General features: G+C 41.9%; 1 protein-coding gene across 1 annotated transcript in view; it reads right to left on the bottom strand.

The window, feature by feature from the left end:
• TSHZ2 (teashirt zinc finger homeobox 2) overlaps positions 1 to 18,818 on the bottom strand; it is a 258,558-nt gene that overhangs the window by 206,330 nt on the left and 33,410 nt on the right. The window lies entirely within an intron of this gene.

Genomic DNA, 18,818 nt, shown 5'->3' with positions numbered 1-18,818 from the left:
CTCTCTCTCTCTCTCTCAAAAAAAAAAAAAAAAAAACAGAAAACCCTGAGGACATATAGTTAATAGGGAAGGATTTTACACAATAATAAAATTTAATTTTAGTAATATTTTGGTTAAAAAAGCATAAAAACATAGAGAAAGACAAAAAGGCAAAACAATACACTGTTACCAATGTATTATATGTAGAGATGATAGTTAATTTTTATTTTCTTGCTTTCCTGAATTTTCTAAGCATGCCACAACAAACATGGCTCATTTTTTTCTGACATAAGAACGGTGGAAGTTTCACTGACTTGTCTTTTTATTATTATTTTTTAAAGGCCTATGAGAGGATGCTCAGAGAGCCTTCCTCGTGCAGGAATCTTAGGGCTGCAGCTGTTGGGGTGTGAGGCAGTGTCACAGAGAGAACAATGCACAGGAGGGCAATGGGAAAAGCAGGCATAATGAAAACGCATTTGCCTTCTCGAGAACCTCATCCCAGACTGGCCCCAGTGATGGTTGCTGTACTCACGCACTCTGCCGTGAATCCAAGCAACTCTGCGTGTGTGCTGTGAGGGAGAGCTTTGGTGTCACTGACAGGGGGCTGGAAGTAATTTCTTGCTTAGAGAAAAGTGACCAAGAGCACGTGCAGGGCACATGAGACACCGAGAGGCAAGAAGCTACCGCATCACAGCCTCCCACATGGGAAAGGGGGTCTAGGGTATAATCAGTCTTCCTTTGGGACATTTTGCAGGTAGCCCAGGGGTAAGAGAAAGGATCTATTTCGATACAGAAAGAACAGATGTGAACTTGAACTTGCACTCTGTGTGTGTGTAAAAAAACAGTAATTTTTACCTTAAAATAAGACAACATGTGTTGACACTGGAGCCCTGACTCATTCTAGATGTGAACGCATCATCTATCAGGTGAGTGAACATAACGTGAGTGGGGAGAGGACGTTCATTGAGGTGGAGGGTTGATGTGACCTTTTGCTCCTTCCTTAAATTTCAGCCTATCGGCAGGCAAGGCAGCTCGGGTGTTCCTACGTGAGTGGATATACATATTTTATTACCCAAGCATAATGGTATCCATTTGGATTCATGCATTCTTGTGTGGGTATCTCAGCTAGGACAGTCATTTAATCCAAGTTAAAAAAAATGAAAATAAAACTTACAACCAGACATTTGAATCAATGAATCATGAAGTGTTAAACCAAGATCTTCAAAAATTATGAACCATATTCAATCAGTTTGCTCACTATAAAAATTTTTAAGATAAAAGCCAGAGTTTTAAAAAATATGCTAAGTAGAATAAAATTATATATGTAATATATGTACATATATGTATAATTATTATGTATTTATGCATACTTACGTAATATATTATATGTACTAATATGGAATATAAATATATATTATTTATATCTCATTGTTTTAAAATTTCCATTTTGAGCATATTTTAATAAAGCACATTTTTTACTTGTGCAGTGGCACATGCATATAATAAATGCATAATATGCAAATTCTAGGGTTGCCTGCTTAACATTTACCTACAAGGCAAGGCAAGCACAAAATGTTAGGGAGACCATCGGCTCAATGTCATTTTCCCACCTAGATCACGAGCTCTTTGAGGCCAGGGACTAATTATTTTTATGTGTCCTGTTATCACATATGCCTGGTTCTGAGAGGCAAAATAAAGGTTTATCCAAGGAAGGAAATTTCCTTTAAAACACACATCAGGAAAAAACAGATTAAAAAAAGAGCATATGATTTGGCTCCTCCTAAAAACACAAAGTTTGGGCCTAACCCACAGCAATCACCCCTCAGCACTGTCCAACAGTTTTAAGATAAGATCATTGTTCATGGATATATTTATTTTGGTAAAATATCAAAGCATACACTCTGGTTATAACTACAGCCATATTTTCTTTCACTCAAAAAAAAAAAATAAGAGAATGGAATGAATTCTCTGTCCTCCTCGCCCACACTACTTCAGAAAAAAAGAAAAAAAGAAAAAAGAAAAGAAAAAGAAAAGAAAAAAAAACCCAAAAACAAATGGCCTCCCCTTTATGGCAATTTGTACCCTGGAGCCAGTTTTTAAAGCTGAGTAATAAATCCCAGAGAACCAGTGACTACAATGGAAAGCCTGACAGACATTTAACACTAATGGTGCCAACAGAGGGCACACAGGAAAACAGTCCAGTCACATTCCCCACACTGACTGCTCACAGATTGCTCACCAATGTGCTATTTTTTTAGTGGACAATTTGCCTGTCCATAAACAACAGAAAATTTCCAAAATACTTGCAAACCCCGGGGAGAAGAAATTTCCTTGATATTCCTGTTTCCCACAGGTTGGGTTCTACTACTAGATATTCATTTCAACTCCTTCCACTATTGTTGCTGTTTTTAACTATAAGGAACAAAAATGACATTTGAACCGTGACAACTTGGTAACTATTTAAAAAAAAAAAACCAACAAGACTTAAACTACAGTACTGTAACTCAAGGGTACAGTACAGAACTAGGGTATTATTAATATATTAATATATTAACACCACTGTCACATCTTCCAACACTTAAAACATCTAGTTTTCTAAATATAATGTACCACTGGGTAGAGGCAAAAAATGTAATTTCCAAAAATCATTTGATTAATATTTGAGATAACAAAGGGAGAAATATCACTGAACCCTGAGGTGTAGATTGAGACCTTAATACTTAACTCAGAGGAAGAATTCTTGGAGAGAATTCTGCCTCCTCTTGCAATATCTGTCATTTCCCACTGGGTTAGGGCTCTATGGTTTATACGTGTGAGCGCAGGGGTAGGAACCTCCCCTGAAAGGTCATGAACATCAACCCCGAGTGTCTCACATTGGACATTGAAAGGTTCTTATATATGAAGACAAACTATCACACCAACAAACCATAGCCATACCTCCATTGACATGACTGTTTTATAATTACAGCAGGACTTCCTTCCTGGGACCTGAAGAATAAGAGCATAGTGTTTAGGGTGGAGGGGAAAACCTCCCCAGGGGGTAAGAATTCATGTTTGAAGGGAGTGAGGGGGACTGGGAAACATTGAGAGGAGTACAGAGGTGTACTTTCCATCAGAGTCCTGGAAACCCAGTTTAGACAAAAAGGCAAGCAAGAACAAATAATGCATCTCCACGGTCATAAAACCATGGACCTATACATGTAATTATTCCATTCAAATACTGAAGATGTAGGCAGAGCAAAGATGACATTTTATCATCTCAATGGACCTGCAGGCTCACTCAAAGCAACTCTTCCTTTCCTCAGACACTTACATTCCGGGAACATTATTCTCGTTCGATGTGTGTACAATTAAGTACACAATTTTGCATCAAAAACCTGGGTGCCTGTATATGACATGAGCCAACGTGCTTGGCATTTTTATGAGCCACTATGGATTTCGCAGGCAGATTTACATGATAAGCATCCTGAGGAAGGACTGAGACTGGAGAAAATGGTGTAGATATATTTTTAAAAGATGCTTCCAGCTCACAAGGACTCAATTTTGAAGCCCATGCAGGCATTCTGCATGTACAAGCACTTTCTCTGGGTATAATTTAAGAGCAGTTTGAAACTTTGGCCCAATTTGATCAAATATTGATAGACGGTCCAGTAAAACGTGGTAGGGGAAGCAGCTACTTTACTGCACATTCACACTGTAAATTTGAAGAGACACTGTCAACCTGCTCAGCTCCGAAATTTACTTCCCTAAAAGGCAGATAAATCCCATGGCTAACACTGGAGATCTGTGTTAAATATACATACTCATGTACCTTATGTGAGGATCCCCACAATAAATTTCTCTTTGAGTCTAGTGCTAGGAAATAGTGCTAGGAAATAGTTTGTCCGTCCTGATGAATGTGTCTGCTTTCTCATTAGAGAACGAGGCTGTGACTCATCATGTTTCTCTTTTTGCTTCTGCAGCCAGGAACCTCTGAGTTTCACTTTGCACTCCATTGTGGTAGCTCTTCTTAGCTTAGGCTTTCCAGTGCAACTGATCTGTCCCTTCATTATGAGCCTCTCATTCATCTCCCTCCCCCTCCCTTACTTTCATGATACTATTTCATTTCTATCTTTTTTTTTTTTTAAGATTGTATTTTTTAGTAATCTCTACACCCAACATGGGACTTGAACATGCAAACCCGAGATCAAGAGTCACACGCTCCACTGACTGAGCCAGCCAGGAACCACTTATTTCTATCTTTATTGATTGTCATCTCACATTCCTTTTAGAAGGAAAAAGAGAGATAGTTGGAAGTATACTCAGGTCCCAAAATTTCTTCAAGTAACTTCAATGAGACTTTGTTTCTAATATTTGTTTGCCTGAAAGCAACCAAGTCTTTGGATACCTAACTGTTACCTCCTCCCATACAAAGGAAGCCTCCTCTCTTCCCCATGGAGCACTCAGTTTAGTCCTAGAGACAGTCAGATTTACCTGCCAGAGGAAATTAGGGCACACCTCTTCCCCCACCATGATGTCACCTGGACTTCTGAGGAGTTCTTGCTGAAATTGCTAAAGGCCAGCCACACTGCACACCTTTGTGGGATTTTTAAAAAATGGAAAGTGGAGACACATATTCATCACAAGGAGGAATTATTGGAAGAGATGCTTTTTCTCCCCATTACGAGAGGAAGAAATTTGGTGCTAACTAGGATCACCTGGAATTGTCGAGGAAGGTGGGGAGAGGGAGGGAGGAAGAAAGAAGGCAAAACCCAACCAGATCCAACATCAGCAGGGTCACAACTTTCACTAACACTGGCGGCTCGCAAACTAGCCTGCATCGGAATCGCCCGGAGGGCTTGTGAAAGCATAGACAGCTCCCTCCAGAGTTTCTGATTCAGGGGGTCTGGAGTGGGGCCCGGGAGTAGGAATCTGACGGTACCTTCCAGGGGAAGCCGATGCCGCTGAGATATGTTCACCCCTTTCCCCAGAAAAATGCAAACAGTTTCCACGATTGTCTTCAATCTTTCTCCCTGCCACCCACCGCCACCCCTGTGCCTTGCTCAATCCCTGTGCTATTCCACAGCATCAGAGGAAGAAAGGGAAGTGAAGAGCAGGGCAGGGCAGGCAGGGCAGGGAGAGAGACACGGGTGTTAAACAGAGATAACTGATTCCAGCATTTACATTAGTCACAAGAATAGCACATGATTTACTAGCCCTTGCTCTACCCATGCCCTGTGCTGTTCAAGCTGATCCCACAAGGGAGGATTTGATATCATCCCGTATGTACAGATGAGGACACTGAGGTGTAGAGGGGTCAAAGAGACATGCCTGAGACCGCACAGCCAGTCAGTAGTGTACCTGGGGTCGAGACCGCACAGCCAGTCAGTAGTGTACCTGGGGTCCGGGCTCAGGTCTGTGTTTCTGGAGCCCGTGATCCTAAGTACGACACTATGCAGATATCTCTTGAGGTTGAAACAGAGACACAGCAGCTTCTTTTATTTTTGTAAGATTCTCCAGCCAGAAACACAATATCATAGTGTAAAACAGGCTATTCCCTGGTCTTTGGATTTCAGTTCCTCCATCTTCCCGGCAGGCATGCTCCCCACTTAGACCGGCAACGCAGTTCAGCAAGCACTTCCTGTGGGAGGCGAATGGGGGCGCGCTAACCAGGGACTTGGGGAGGTGCTGGCTCCCTGAGAACGTGGCCGGGATTTTAAGAGTAAGGATTTCATTATGGGGCAGACAATAACCTCAGAGGCTAGTGGCTTCTGGCCTTTTTACAAGTAACAGAAATCAAGACGGTATTCCATGAGCCCCAGATGGCTTGTGGTGTGATCTGGGACCCAGCCCTTGGGCTCTCTGTGGCTTTGTGCGATGTGAAATGGGCTAAGTAAAATGAAATGAGGCTACAGATAAAGGAGATGAGGGAAAGGAAACTACTAGTATGGACAATTAAAATGGGCCAAAAATAGCAGTATTAATAATAATAGGATGGTGGAGAGAGGTAAGGATGATGGTGGACAGAGTATTAGGCAACCTTCATGGCACTTTCCCTACTGGGTAAGCACTATGCTACATGCTCTGTTAACTCACAGATTCCTTTAATCTTCATACAGTCCCATGGATAGAGTCAAACATGGTCCTTAGTTTACAAACAAGGATGGAGGCTTAGAGAAAACAAGCAACTTGCCCATGGTGACATAATTACCAAATGGTGGAATGTGGATTCCCATCCAGGCAGAGTCCTAATCGTCACAGGATAGGAGCTGGCTACGTGCGGGCCAGTGTCACAGGCACTGCCTCTAGACTTCCAATGGCAAGAGTCTGTTCTGACGACTCACTGGTACCACTGTCCTTCCTCAGTAAGAACCTGTCCCTCTCCTTTCTTACAGGGGCCCAGAACGCCGGGGACTCTGAGTCTTGAATGAGTAGCCACGTTGGGGGCTGTGAACTCCAACGATGGGAAGCTCTAGCTGGTTGCTGCCATTTGGGACAGTGGCCTTGGTGTTCTCAAATCAAATCTGGATTTGGATGTGAACTATCCTGAGTTTTAAATGAGGCCTTTCATTAAAAAAAAAAAAAAAAAATTGGCAACACACTCATTTATTTTAAACACATTTTAAAAACATTGATTTTAAACAAACCAAATCTTGGATCTTTTTTGAACAGTGGGCCTTCATAGTTTGTGACCTCTTTTTTTTTTTTTTAAGATTTATTCATTTATGGGGTGGAGGGGCAGAAGGAGGGGGAGAGAGAGAGAATCTCAAGCAGACTCCCAGGTGAGCACAGAGCCTGATGGGGGGCTCAATCCCAGCACCCTGAGATCATGACCTGAGCCGAAATCAAGAGTCAGACAACTGATGGAGCCACCCAGGCACCCCAGTTTGTGACCTCTTAACCTATGTGCCAAGTCATCAGAAAGTAGTAGGATACATTTTTCCTGCAATTCCAAAAGTATGGAGAATTGATCCTTTCCCCTATTTCCTCCCAAGGTTTAGATTTGTCAAAAGAAAACCTGAGAGGAGAAAAGCACTTTAAATAAGGAATCAAATACTGAACAAATGAGAAAAAAGAATAAATCTGTTTGAAAACAGTCTCCTAGCACTAATGACTAGGATCTAAAAATAATCTCAGCATATTTTTAAATTGGAAGAACACCCAGAAAAAAAATAAATTGAAAGATAAATTGGGGAAGACGTTTTTAACAGGATGAAACAAAACAGGATTTGCTACAGAGTTGAGAACATAAGAGTTGTGTCCTGAAGTAAGCTTTTTCATGATCTTCATGGTACACAAAATGAAACCAGGAAATGGGGTCGAGGGGATACAATGCCAACCCAAATCCTGCAGAAGGGAAATGCAGCATAAGGAAGGATGCGTTATAGTTCAATCCTGTACTTGTAGGTTACCTGATTTAAACGCAATGGTAGCCTGCCTGTGGTTGGACAAAGACAAAGTAGTCACTTCAAGGTGATGCGGGTGTGTTAAATAATAGTTACAAAACGCTTCAAGTTCAGGGGAGTCAGGTTTATGTTTCTCCTTCTCTGCCTGGAGTGACTATTTGCTGGCTGCTTTCCAACACCCTCCCTGCCCTCCCCTTTCTATTGTCCCCTTGTTTCCAATAGACATCCACAGGATTCGGGAACCCAGACCTCCCTTCCAGGTCTAGCAGTGGATCAGGTGGTCTGGGTCAAGCCCATCAGCCCATTTCAAGCCTCTGAATACTGAGATTGCTTTGGGAATTTGGCATATGGTGTAATATGTTCTAATATAGTGATGACATACAATTACTGGGAAAGACAGGGAAAGAAAACACTTTCTCTTTACTGTTGGATGTAAATGAGGAAGTGTATAACTCCAGGGTCTTCTAGCTGCCATCTTGGGGCCACACAGGGAGGTGGCTTTGGGAGAGAAAGAAGTTGTGTTCTTGGTCATATTGTCTATCTGCTAGATCTAACCTTCCCTAAAGCATGAATTACCTCTGGGTTTCTCAGTTAAATGAGCTTTTAAATCCCCTATGAGCCAGTCTGAATTGGACATTTTATTTGTTACATGTAGTAGAATACTACTGGTACAATGTTGCACTAAATTGCAGACTCCTCAAAAGTCATGTCCATGATTTTCTTTAAAAATGTCCACCTAGGCCAGGAACTAGAAGATGAATAGATTACTAAAACTCCATGAGAGGTTTTTGGTCTAATGGGGAAGACAACTACTAAACAATATGATCTGTCCTAAACTATTCAAGAAGCACAGAGGAGGAAGTTCTTGGCCACGGGAGGGGGGATGATTAGAAGAAGGCAGGTGATGTTTGAGTATTCCCCAGCCCATGGACAGACTTAGCAAATATCAGGCTGCTTAACTGAATCATTGCATGGAAAAAAAATCAGTATTTTCAAACCTCTGTTAATATACCACTTTCACATTTTTTTTTTTGCATCTGTGTAGTAGTCTTATTATATTTATATTATATTTAAAAGTTGACAAATTTTAAACTTAAAAATTTAGTTAAGCATCAACTTAAGCAATAATATCTATTAGATCATGATTTGGCAATGGTATATCTTATTCAAATACACATTACAATAAATATGTAATTTTTTTTAAATAGGCTCCACGCCCAGCATAGAGCCCAACATGGAACTTGAACTCACAACCCTAAAATCAAGACTCGAGCTGAGATCAAGAGTCGGTAGGATCCTTAACCCACTGAGCCACCCAGGTGCCCCATGAATATATAACCATTAAATAAAAAAAAAATATTGGTCCATGTGTTATAAAATCATGTTGGAAATTGGGAACTATCAGCATTACATCTGCTCCATGTCAGGAGACCCTGAATGGCAAGACAGGGGCGTTATTATTTAAGTATGACTGGTAGCCTGTAGTGCTTAAGTGTGGGCTGCCCAGTCAAACAAACTTAAATTCAAACCCAGCTCAGCAACTTTACTAGATCTGACACTGGGCAATTTACCTGATGACTCTGTGCTTCATTTCAGAAACAGGGATCTATAATGCTCTCTGTTTTTCAGAGTTATGGTGAAAACCCAATGAAATAATGCACATTACATGATCAGCATGGATCCTGGCGCATAATCAGACCTCAGTCATGCCATCAGTTATGGAGTGAGGAGGGTGACTAGCAGTCTTTAACTATAGAAACATTTGGCATTGGGGTAAGAAGCAGGGTCGCTTACAGCCATTTCAGTTCTCCTCTTCCTCCAAGTTCAAGGTAGGAAACAACTTCCCCACTTCCACAGAATTTAGTGATAACAAATGAGCAAAAGAGCCCCGTGCCCCCACCTCATGTTTGATATTCAGTGTGAGTGAAAAACAAGTTCTTATTGTAAGTCATCCTGTTTGGGGGGCTGTTTACTAGGCAGGGTTAGTTTCACGGGCATGCAACCCATGCAACCCGCTACCCTCAACTCATGTTGGCCGCAGAGCAAGAGCAAAAGGCAAATGTTTGATATGCGGAGTCACTAAGATTTGGGGGTTGTTTGTTATAGCTGCAAAACCTCATCAATCCAGTCTGATACAAGCACATAAAGTAGGAGGTTGTCTTTTTTTCACCCATGCAATTTGCATTTCTGGACTTCAAAGCCTCTTACAAAATTTTGGAAACTGTAAGAAGAAAACTATTTGTCCATGGACTTGGAATGCTCATACCTTGAATGTGGGCAAGTCACATGGTGGAAGGATGCCCGTCACGAAGGACGGGTGGGGAAAGGCTAAGGCTCTGTTCACTTTAATTGCTTTAGTTCCACTAATCAATTAACATTCGGCTAATAATCCCTTTCAAATGAGTCATTCTCACCAATTAAAGACTGATTTGTTGCTAACTGCACTGGCTCATGGTGAACCTACCTTGTTCTTCTGAAATTGCTTAGTGGACGTTTTCATGGAAGTTATGGCTGTGATAGGACTCTCTCTAGACAGTGACAAAAGAAGTCATGAGGGGGAGGAAGTAGGAGGGGGAGGGAAGTGCAGTCCTAGGCAGTGCTAGCCTGAGTGATTGAATTGGAAAACGAGCCATTCCTCAGGGTTAGCAAATGATTCTTCATCAGGCAGCAGACTATTAAGCACACCTAGATAATAAACGGATGATTTTCACAGTCATCCTGCGAGGTCCTCATATTTTCCATTTTTAAATTCCATGTTACTTTGTAAAGGATTCGTCCATTATGATGATTTACATCACTGAGCTGAGACAATGATGCCCTTTAATGTCAGAGGCAGAGCATGATTATTTATCATTAAATCAGGCTTTTTATTATTATTATTTTTTATTCTTCCCTTCCTGGAGAAACCTTTGAAAAATGCTCCCGTCGCGACACAGATGGGTGCTATCCTTACTTGAAGTCCCTTGAACTGGAGTGGGGGGCGGGGAATGTGCAGCTCACAGCATCTTCAGGGATAGAAGTGAGAGAAGCAGCCCCCCTGCTGCCCAGTCCCCAGCCTCCCACCCTGTCCCAGCAGCGTGATCACTCACGAGTTAGCAACATCATTTCACTAGAGAAATCTCTAATGGCACGGCATTGAATTCAGGTTCCATTTATTCAAAAATAATGAGGTAGAGGTCCCCATGTCACACTTCCCCCCTATATCTCTAATAGAGCACTTTATTTATCCGTGCCACAAGCACGTGTTAAAGGCATATTCTCTGCCAGGTGCTATTTGAGATTGTGAGAGTACAGGGGAGAACAAGACAGAAGATGCCCCTGCTCTCAGAGCACACGGTCTAGTCCAGAAGTTCTCAGTCTTGGCCAAATGACACTGTGGACCAGATAATGCTTTGCTTGGTTGCGGGGTGGGGGCGCTGTCCTGTGCACTGCAAAATGCTTAGCAGCATCCCAGCCTCTACCCATTAGAAGCCAGGAACACCCTCTTCCCAGTTGTGTCCACCAAAAATGTCTCCAGACATTGCCACATGTCCCCTGGGAGGGCAACATTGCACCTGCTTAGGATCCACTGTTCTATGTATAAGATGATGTCATACAATGGTAAGTGCTATGAAAGAAATTCAACCTGAAAAGGTGGAAAGAGGGTGGCCAGGAAGAGACCAGTTCAAGGAAGTGGTCAGAGAGGGCTTCTTGAAGGAGGCGTCAGTGAGAACGATGAAGAGAAGCCAGGCGAGGGGAAAGGGAAGCGCATCAGAGAGCAAGTGTGAATTCTGGGAAGACAAGACTGCTCAGCTGTTTTCAAAAACAGAAGGAAAGACAGAGAGGCCACTGTGCAGGGGTGAGGGAGGGGATGGTGTTATCCAATGCTGGAGAGGTGGGGAGGTGGGCAGGCGAGAGGCCAGGGTAAAGAACTGGGCTTTAAGTGCAGCGTGGGAAGCCACTGGGAGTTTTAAATACAGGAGTGACATTACAAAATGTATCCATTCATTCCACACGTAGTAACAGAGAGCTCATTCTGTGCAAGGCGGCGTTCTGGGGAATGAGGCTTGAGGGCCGGGGGAGGGGAGAATTTGGTAAGATACAGAGACAATTAAGTCCCTGTCCCTGACCTTGAGGGGCTCCCAGTCTATTGGAAGACACTACCTTGTAAGCCAAAAAAAAAAAAAAGGTCATAAACCTTAATAGAGAAATAGATACAACATGCTGTGAACACATTTTCTAGAATGGAAAGAGGAGGGGGGAAAAAATTGGAACCTGAGATAGGACAGAGAGCAAGCGTGGCCTAGAAAACCCATGCGTGGCAGGGATCTGGGTGCCTCAGGTCACTCCTGTGTCCCCAGATTCCAGCAGAGCTCTTCGCTCAGAGTTGATACTTGATAAATGGATGGCGAATAAATGAATATTTGTGTATTCTCCACGGGCAGGGTACGTCTCCAGTCAGGGCGTGTCCCCCTTCCCAATTCATATGTGGAAACCCTCACCCCCACTGTGACGGTATTACCAGGTGGGGCCACTGGGAGGCGCCTGGGTCATCCGGGTGGAGCCCTCATGAATGGGATTAGTGTCCTTTTGGGAAAGGACATGAGGGAGCTGGCTTTCTCCTCGCCCCCCTTTCTCTCTGTCTCTATCTCTGTCTATCTCCACTGTGGGAGGAAACCAGGATAAGGGTCCTCACCAGAATCCAACCACACTGGCACCTGACTCAGACTTCCAGCCCACAGAGTTGGGAGAAACACAGTTCTGATGTTCAAGCCCTACCCCAGGTCTGCAGTCCTTTGTTACAGCAGCTGAGAGACTAATACACACGTGTTACTCCATCCTCTCGAATCCCTATGAGGCAGGGCAGGGCAGGGAAGCTCCATGACAGCAGGAAGTGTTGTCTTTTGTTTTCATCCCTTTACCCCAGTGAAAGTGACACTACCTGGCACATAGTGCTTGAATGAATGAATACGTAAACTTGAATGCAAAGCAAAGGACTTTTTTTTTTTAATCACATAGGCAGTAGGAAGCTATCATTGATAATTAAATAAATGTAATTATTTTTTAGGCTTACTCTGTGCCTAGCACTTATTAGGAGTTATCACATTTATTCCTCATCAATTTTGTGTTAGGTGCAGGGGGATCTCATGGTGAACAAAACAGATGTGGTCCTACGAGCTAAGTGAGGGGGACAATATTAATATGTGGGTGATGGGGACTCTCATCTAGTCTGGAGGTCATGGTGAACACTATAAATATTTGTTACATTGATGTAATTGACAACTGCTTCCTGTTCATACAGAAAACAGCTGAACTTCCAGGCTTGTTCCTTTCACATACTTTAGTACCTATTCTGTATGTATCTCCTCTTCGTCTGTATGCTCAAAAACTATTAAGGGCAAAGCTGAGCGTGACATTTTCATACAGGAAATAGTCAACTTTCATTAATGAATAGAACCTGTTGGGAACTAATCACTAGGAAGTCTTTACTTCTCTTGTCTCAATTTGGATAATAAAACTTTTCTGGGAATAAGTGATCCATCCTTTGGATCCAAAGGATCACATACAAAGGAGAGAAAGATGGGTCTGGAATCCCCAACACCCCCCAACACTTTCAGTACAATGGTTATAAAATATGAAGTGATCCATAAATACTAGTCCATGAGGTTACTAGATAACTTCCCCCCCCACCTCAATCAGGCCAAGGTGAAATGAGACAAACAAAAACCATATTGTGAAATTTTTAGCAGGTATTCAATTAAAAACCCTCTCCTTTATTCTAAGATTATGAAGGGATAGTTGCAGTTAATTCTGCCTTGCTTTCTTATTTTATTTTAATATTTTTACTTGGCAATTAAAAAAGAGAGCATCCTGGAGTTAATTTCCTAAACATTTTGCTGTCTTCTGACGTCCCAAAGAGCAGGACCCTCCACTGTAGAGAAGAGCAGTCTTGGCTGGAATGGGCAGGTGCGATGGGCCCACACAGGATGGAGACATGAGCACATGGAGAAGCCCACCCTCCCCAAAACATGTGTGCCTGCATGTGCATGTTTAGGGCCATAAAATGGGCTCCCTTAAGAAAACAAGGGACCCCTACTGTGAAGTGGGGAAGTGAACCCTCCCAAATCAAGGGAATGTTCTAAGTTATCTCAGCTGCCAGAGGCGGGGTGGGGTCGGGGGGTGTCTGGGAGACAAGCACCAGCCCCATGCTTCTCAAACTTTAATGAGTGTTTGGACTGCATGGGGATCTTGTTAAAATGGAGACTCTGATTCTCTAGGTCCGGAATGGCCTGAGAGTCTGAATCTCTTACAGAGCCAGGGGATGCCAGTACTGCTGGCCTCTCAAGCACGTTCTGAGAAGTGGGGAGACAGAAGACACCTATGAGAAAGGGGTGGAAGACAGGTGACCAACTACCCAACTGGAGAGAGAGAGGAAGAGAAAAGGAGAGAAACAAGAATGGAAAGTGATGGAAGGTGATAAGGTCAGACAACTTGACCAAGAGGTGCTTACTGAATCTCCAAGTGACCCCCCAAGTGATTAGGATGCAACTCCACTTGTCTATCCTGGGGAGCACTGATTCATTGGAGGGCTGTTCATCTCAAAATATTTTACATTAAAATAGAAATACATACAGAGCATCTCTCTGAACAGTCGTGGACCATAGTGCAAGTGGTCAAAAACATTGGCTTGAGAACTAGACCTTCCGGGCTGAATCCCAGCCACACCACTTACCAGCTGTGACGCCTGATCCCTCAACCTCTCTAAACTTTGGTGTTCTTATCTTCGACGTGATGATAATTGTACCTTCTTCATAACTTTGTTTTGTAAAGTGTGCTGAACATTGCCAGGCATGGGAATAATAACCCTACTGGGAAAGCAGATGGAGAATGAGCTCAAAGAGAATGAACCATCCACTCTTTTGGCCAAAAGATGCTTCAGGAGGCAGCCGGGGGTCATTTTGGTTTTCCCAGTTTAAAGAAAAGAGCTCTTAGCACTGGCAATGGGGAGCTTACAGATCAATTGCAATTTCCCCCCTTATAGGATATGTGGCCATTCCGCCATCTGTTTATCCAATCCATCAAGAAACAAGCACTTCTTGAGATCCTACTATGCTCCTATAGTTTCCACATACTCATTGTACTATTTGACATTATAAAATTCATTTTCAGAATTTTTTTTTAAATATACTTTCCCTGGTATGAAACTGTATTATTCTGGTAGTTCTGGACTACTGGGCTTCTGGCACATAAAATAAGGTCCTAGTTTTGTATATAATCATGTTGGATTGGATGCGTGACTAGTGTTCTTGTTTTATTTAAAGGTTTGGGTTTATTTATCTGACCATTGCTTCTTTGGAAACAAAAGGATTCCATAATTTGTCATTGGTATTAATGGTGAGATTCTCAGCTAAAGCTGCAATATTTGAAGTCAGAATCAAAGAGGGTGCTGGGATAAATGATAGCATCTGATACATGGCAACCATGTACAGTGCACTGCTTGTACACCCATTCCTGACAGCTCTGCTTAGCTCAGTGACTGAAAACAGCAGAGGATTTCACATGGCAAAATTTAGGCCAAGCGGGATCAATGTATTTTCCTGAAATATATAAGACACACTAATAAAAGGCTGTTAGAACAAAACTCATCAAATATGATATTCGCTTTTTATTTTTATTGGTATTATTGCTTGTAAGAATCTCTGTTTAAATGGCCAGCTTTGATTAAGTTATAAATGTGACTTTTATTATGGCTACGTAAATCTTACAGAGAATATGTAATAGGGAAAATGTCCAACTCTACAACCTACAAGTTTTCTAGAGGGAAAAATAATTCTAGTTTCAGCTTTAAGTTGGTTGGAATATAAGACTAATAAAATTGGAAGGATATCAATTAGTGGTAATTTGGGGAAAATCTTTAGCTTCTCATGTTTGATGCTCCTAAAAATATGTTCGAGGTCTTTAATTCACAATGCAATTGTTTGATTCCACATACATAACCATATTGGTGGTTAATTTTCTTTGTTTTTATAATCACTGTAGCAGTAGGAGCTGTCAGTCCCCCCCTTGTGACATGTGTCTTAGTTTGTCATAACTCAGCACGTCAGCATTTTATTTTGTTTTGTTTCCAAGCCCATTGGCCAAACAAAAGACGACCACTGACCTCCCTTTTAAAGGTTGGAGGTTGGGCACACACAGATCCTGGCTGACCAGGGGAACTTGCTTCCAGCTGGTTTTAACCACTGGTCAGTGAAGTCACATTTTCAGTCCTGAGTTAGCCATGCTGTGCGCGGACAGATTTTTCTTTGCTTTGCTTCCTTCAGAAGTGTGTGCTTAGGTATGGTAGGTGGTGGGGGTGAGGTTCTGATGATCCAATCAAAGTGGGGAAAGGTTCAAAATACCAGACTTTCCCATTCTGATGGGAGATGAAGAATCTCATTCCCCAGCTCCACCCTAAGGACTGCAGTGTCTGGCCTATGGTAATCGTGCTGAATGACCTCTTCTGTTGATGAGGAGGGAGATGGCCAACATCTGCTTCACAGTCTGAGGCCAGAATGGGAAGTGGGAGGGTGGACTCTTGAGTGAGAACCTTTTGTACATCCTTAAAGAACCAACAGTGATGGTGAAGGTGATGATGATAGAATTCACATCATCCCAAAGGCCGAAGATGCCACAGGGCCATGGCAGCAAAAACAAAAATAAAACAAAAAAGTCCTCAGAGCTCCTGATTCAGGTATTTTTTTTTTTTTTTTTTGGACTTTTGTGCGGAAGAACTCCTACATGGATGGAAATAATCTGGTGTTTTTGGTGATTGCTCCAAGGGCCTGACGTTTGCCATTGAAAAAACGCAGAAGTTTGCCTTCCACGAGCTATCCCAGAAGTCTGAATTTGGAAAGAAGATTTTTGGCTACAAAAGTCTCTCTCCTTAGAGTCTCCTAAACTTTAGAGTTAAAAATATCATTGAAAGTTTATGCAACTATTTTTCTCTCTCCTTGTTTTTAAAGCACAAATAATGGATTCCCTAATTTGGCCCTTATATTGACTACTTCTTCTCTAAAGTGTTTCAAATTCCTTCAAATTTCAGCCCCTTCTTTGAGTTAAAATTGAGCCACTAGGCTTTTTTTGACATTGGTTTTAAAAAATGCTTTAAGTAGCAAGTGTCAATTACCTTTATAGAACGACTAGTTCATTAGGATCATTTTAGAAACTTTCTCCCTTTTGCTGAAAATACCTCGTCCCCCAAAGTTGTCCCTTCTGACTCTCGGGGAACAACACTCACCCAGACTCTTAAGCCATTATAAGCCTATCGCATACTTGTCCCACAATTTTATTCAACCAGGAGAATTATCTATTTGCCCAGGACAAGTGAGCAATTCATTATTTCAATAAATGCCCTGCCCATGTCATTCCTGAAGAATAAGCCATGAATTAACCACAGGCTTAAGTTCAAGTGACACCCACTCCCCAATTACCCAATTAGCTATATTCCTGAGATGCCTTTACTCCCTATTCTCTCCTCTCTCTCTCTATCCAGCCACCTCCCTTCTTCATAAAGACTAAATGCACTGTTCTGTTCACATCACTGAGAAATTCAAGCTCAAAACTGTAAACTGTGCTTTCATTCTCAGTTCTATATTCAAGGCTAGCTATGTATTGACTTAAGCTAATCTTTTTAGCCTTGAATATCAGTATTAACCTCCATGCAATTCAGTGGAATTGGTTCCTTGGTGTGAGATACAAAGTGCTTTTTTCTTTACAAAATAGGCTTGATAAAGTAGACACTCTTACACATAATTTATAACGATATAAATTAGTTTTGTGAGTCTAAGATAAAAACACAGCCAGTGAATTTGCTGTGTTGTATTATTTTATTATTTTTTATGATTTTTTAATTATTTTAATTTTCCTCTCCAAACCTAATTTGGATTTTAATCATTAACCATGTCATGCTCACAATTATGCTGCAAATACTTAACTAGATATCTGCACACACCATTTGTGCGTGTAAACACACACACTTCCTTCCTTTCTCCCAGGTGACTCTATCATCCTCCTCTATCTTCCAGCACATTCTTCAGGATGGTAACTATTCTATGCCAATGTTGTCATCAAGGAATTTACTTTATCCATCACGTATTTCCTATGACTTCCTGCCTTTTACTCTGGAAGCTTACACTCAGGCCACACTCCTTTAAAAACAAAACAAAACAAAACAAAACAGAAAACTCTTCATCACTCAGTGTTACTATAGTGCACGTAATCTTGAATGAAGACCAAACACTTCTATGTCCTTAAGGCCCAACAGGATTTCCCAACCCCCACCCCTACCATTCTGGCCTTTTCTTATGTGATCTAATCATGTGAACATTACCGCAGTCCCTACAAGTCCCTGCTCTCTCCTACCCCAGGGCCTCTGCATGTGAAGTTCTCCAGGCTAGAAGTTCCTTGCTTCCACCAGGTCTTCACTCTGGTCAACTGCTCCTCAGCCTTCAAGTGTCAGGTTAAATGTCCCCTCCTCAGAGAAGCCTTTTTCAACTGCCGTGCCAGGGCTGTTAGATACTCTCACAGCACCCTTTACTTTTCAGCACCAATTGTAATGGCAGTTAAAGAATTATTAAATAATCGCCTGCTTGCGAGCACTGTGAGGGTACCATCAGCTTTGTTCACTAATGGATTTCCAGTACCTGGCACATAGGTGGTGCTCAAGTATTTACTGAATGAATGGATGGACAACATTTAAACTCTGCATAAATGAGTTATATAGGTGCTCATTCTTTCTTCTTCTTTTACCATTTAACTCAGAAAAATCCTGCTTTCCTTTTTGGCCCATGTTGAGCAAAAACAAAATAAGACATAGCACCCCTACTCTGCCACCCAGTATGATGACTGCTTAGTATTAGAATAATGTTCTTTATAGATCCAGAAGAAAATGAGAAGAATGAAGAATGAAGGACTGCACATATCTCTAATTCGAGGTCACAAAATGATAGTCCCCAGCTTGAATCCAGGCACCACGCATGTGTGTGTGTTTTATTTAACTTGTAAATTGACGTAGAAATGTAGATTTCTGCAGAAAGGGAGGTGGGTGGGTGGATGGGGTAACTGGGTGATGGGCATTAAAGAGGGCACGTGATATGATGAGCACTGGGTGATATATTCAACAAATGAATCTTTTTTTAAAAGATTTTATTTATTTATTTGACAGAGAGAGAGAGACTGAGAGAGGGAACACAAGCGGGGGAGTGGGAGAGGGAGAAGCAGGCTTCCTGCCAAGCAGGGAGCCTGATCTGGGGCTCGATCCCAGGACCCTTGGATCATGACCTGAGCCGAAGGCAGACGCTTAACGACTGAGCCACCCAGGCACCCCTCAACTAATGAATCATTGAACATTACATCAAAAATTAATGATGTACTATACCTTGGCTAATTGAATTTAAATAAATAAACTAATTAATTAAAAAAAAGAAATCTAGATTT

The sequence above is a fragment of the Eumetopias jubatus genome, unplaced genomic scaffold (assembly GCF_037043125.1).
Source record: "Eumetopias jubatus isolate StellerSeaLion01/CBP00866 unplaced genomic scaffold, mEumJub1_p1.0 scaffold_9, whole genome shotgun sequence".
NCBI classification, from domain to species: domain Eukaryota; kingdom Metazoa; phylum Chordata; class Mammalia; order Carnivora; family Otariidae; genus Eumetopias; species Eumetopias jubatus.
Note: the sequence above shows the minus strand (reverse complement) of the source record. Positions and strands in the feature narration are given on the sequence as shown.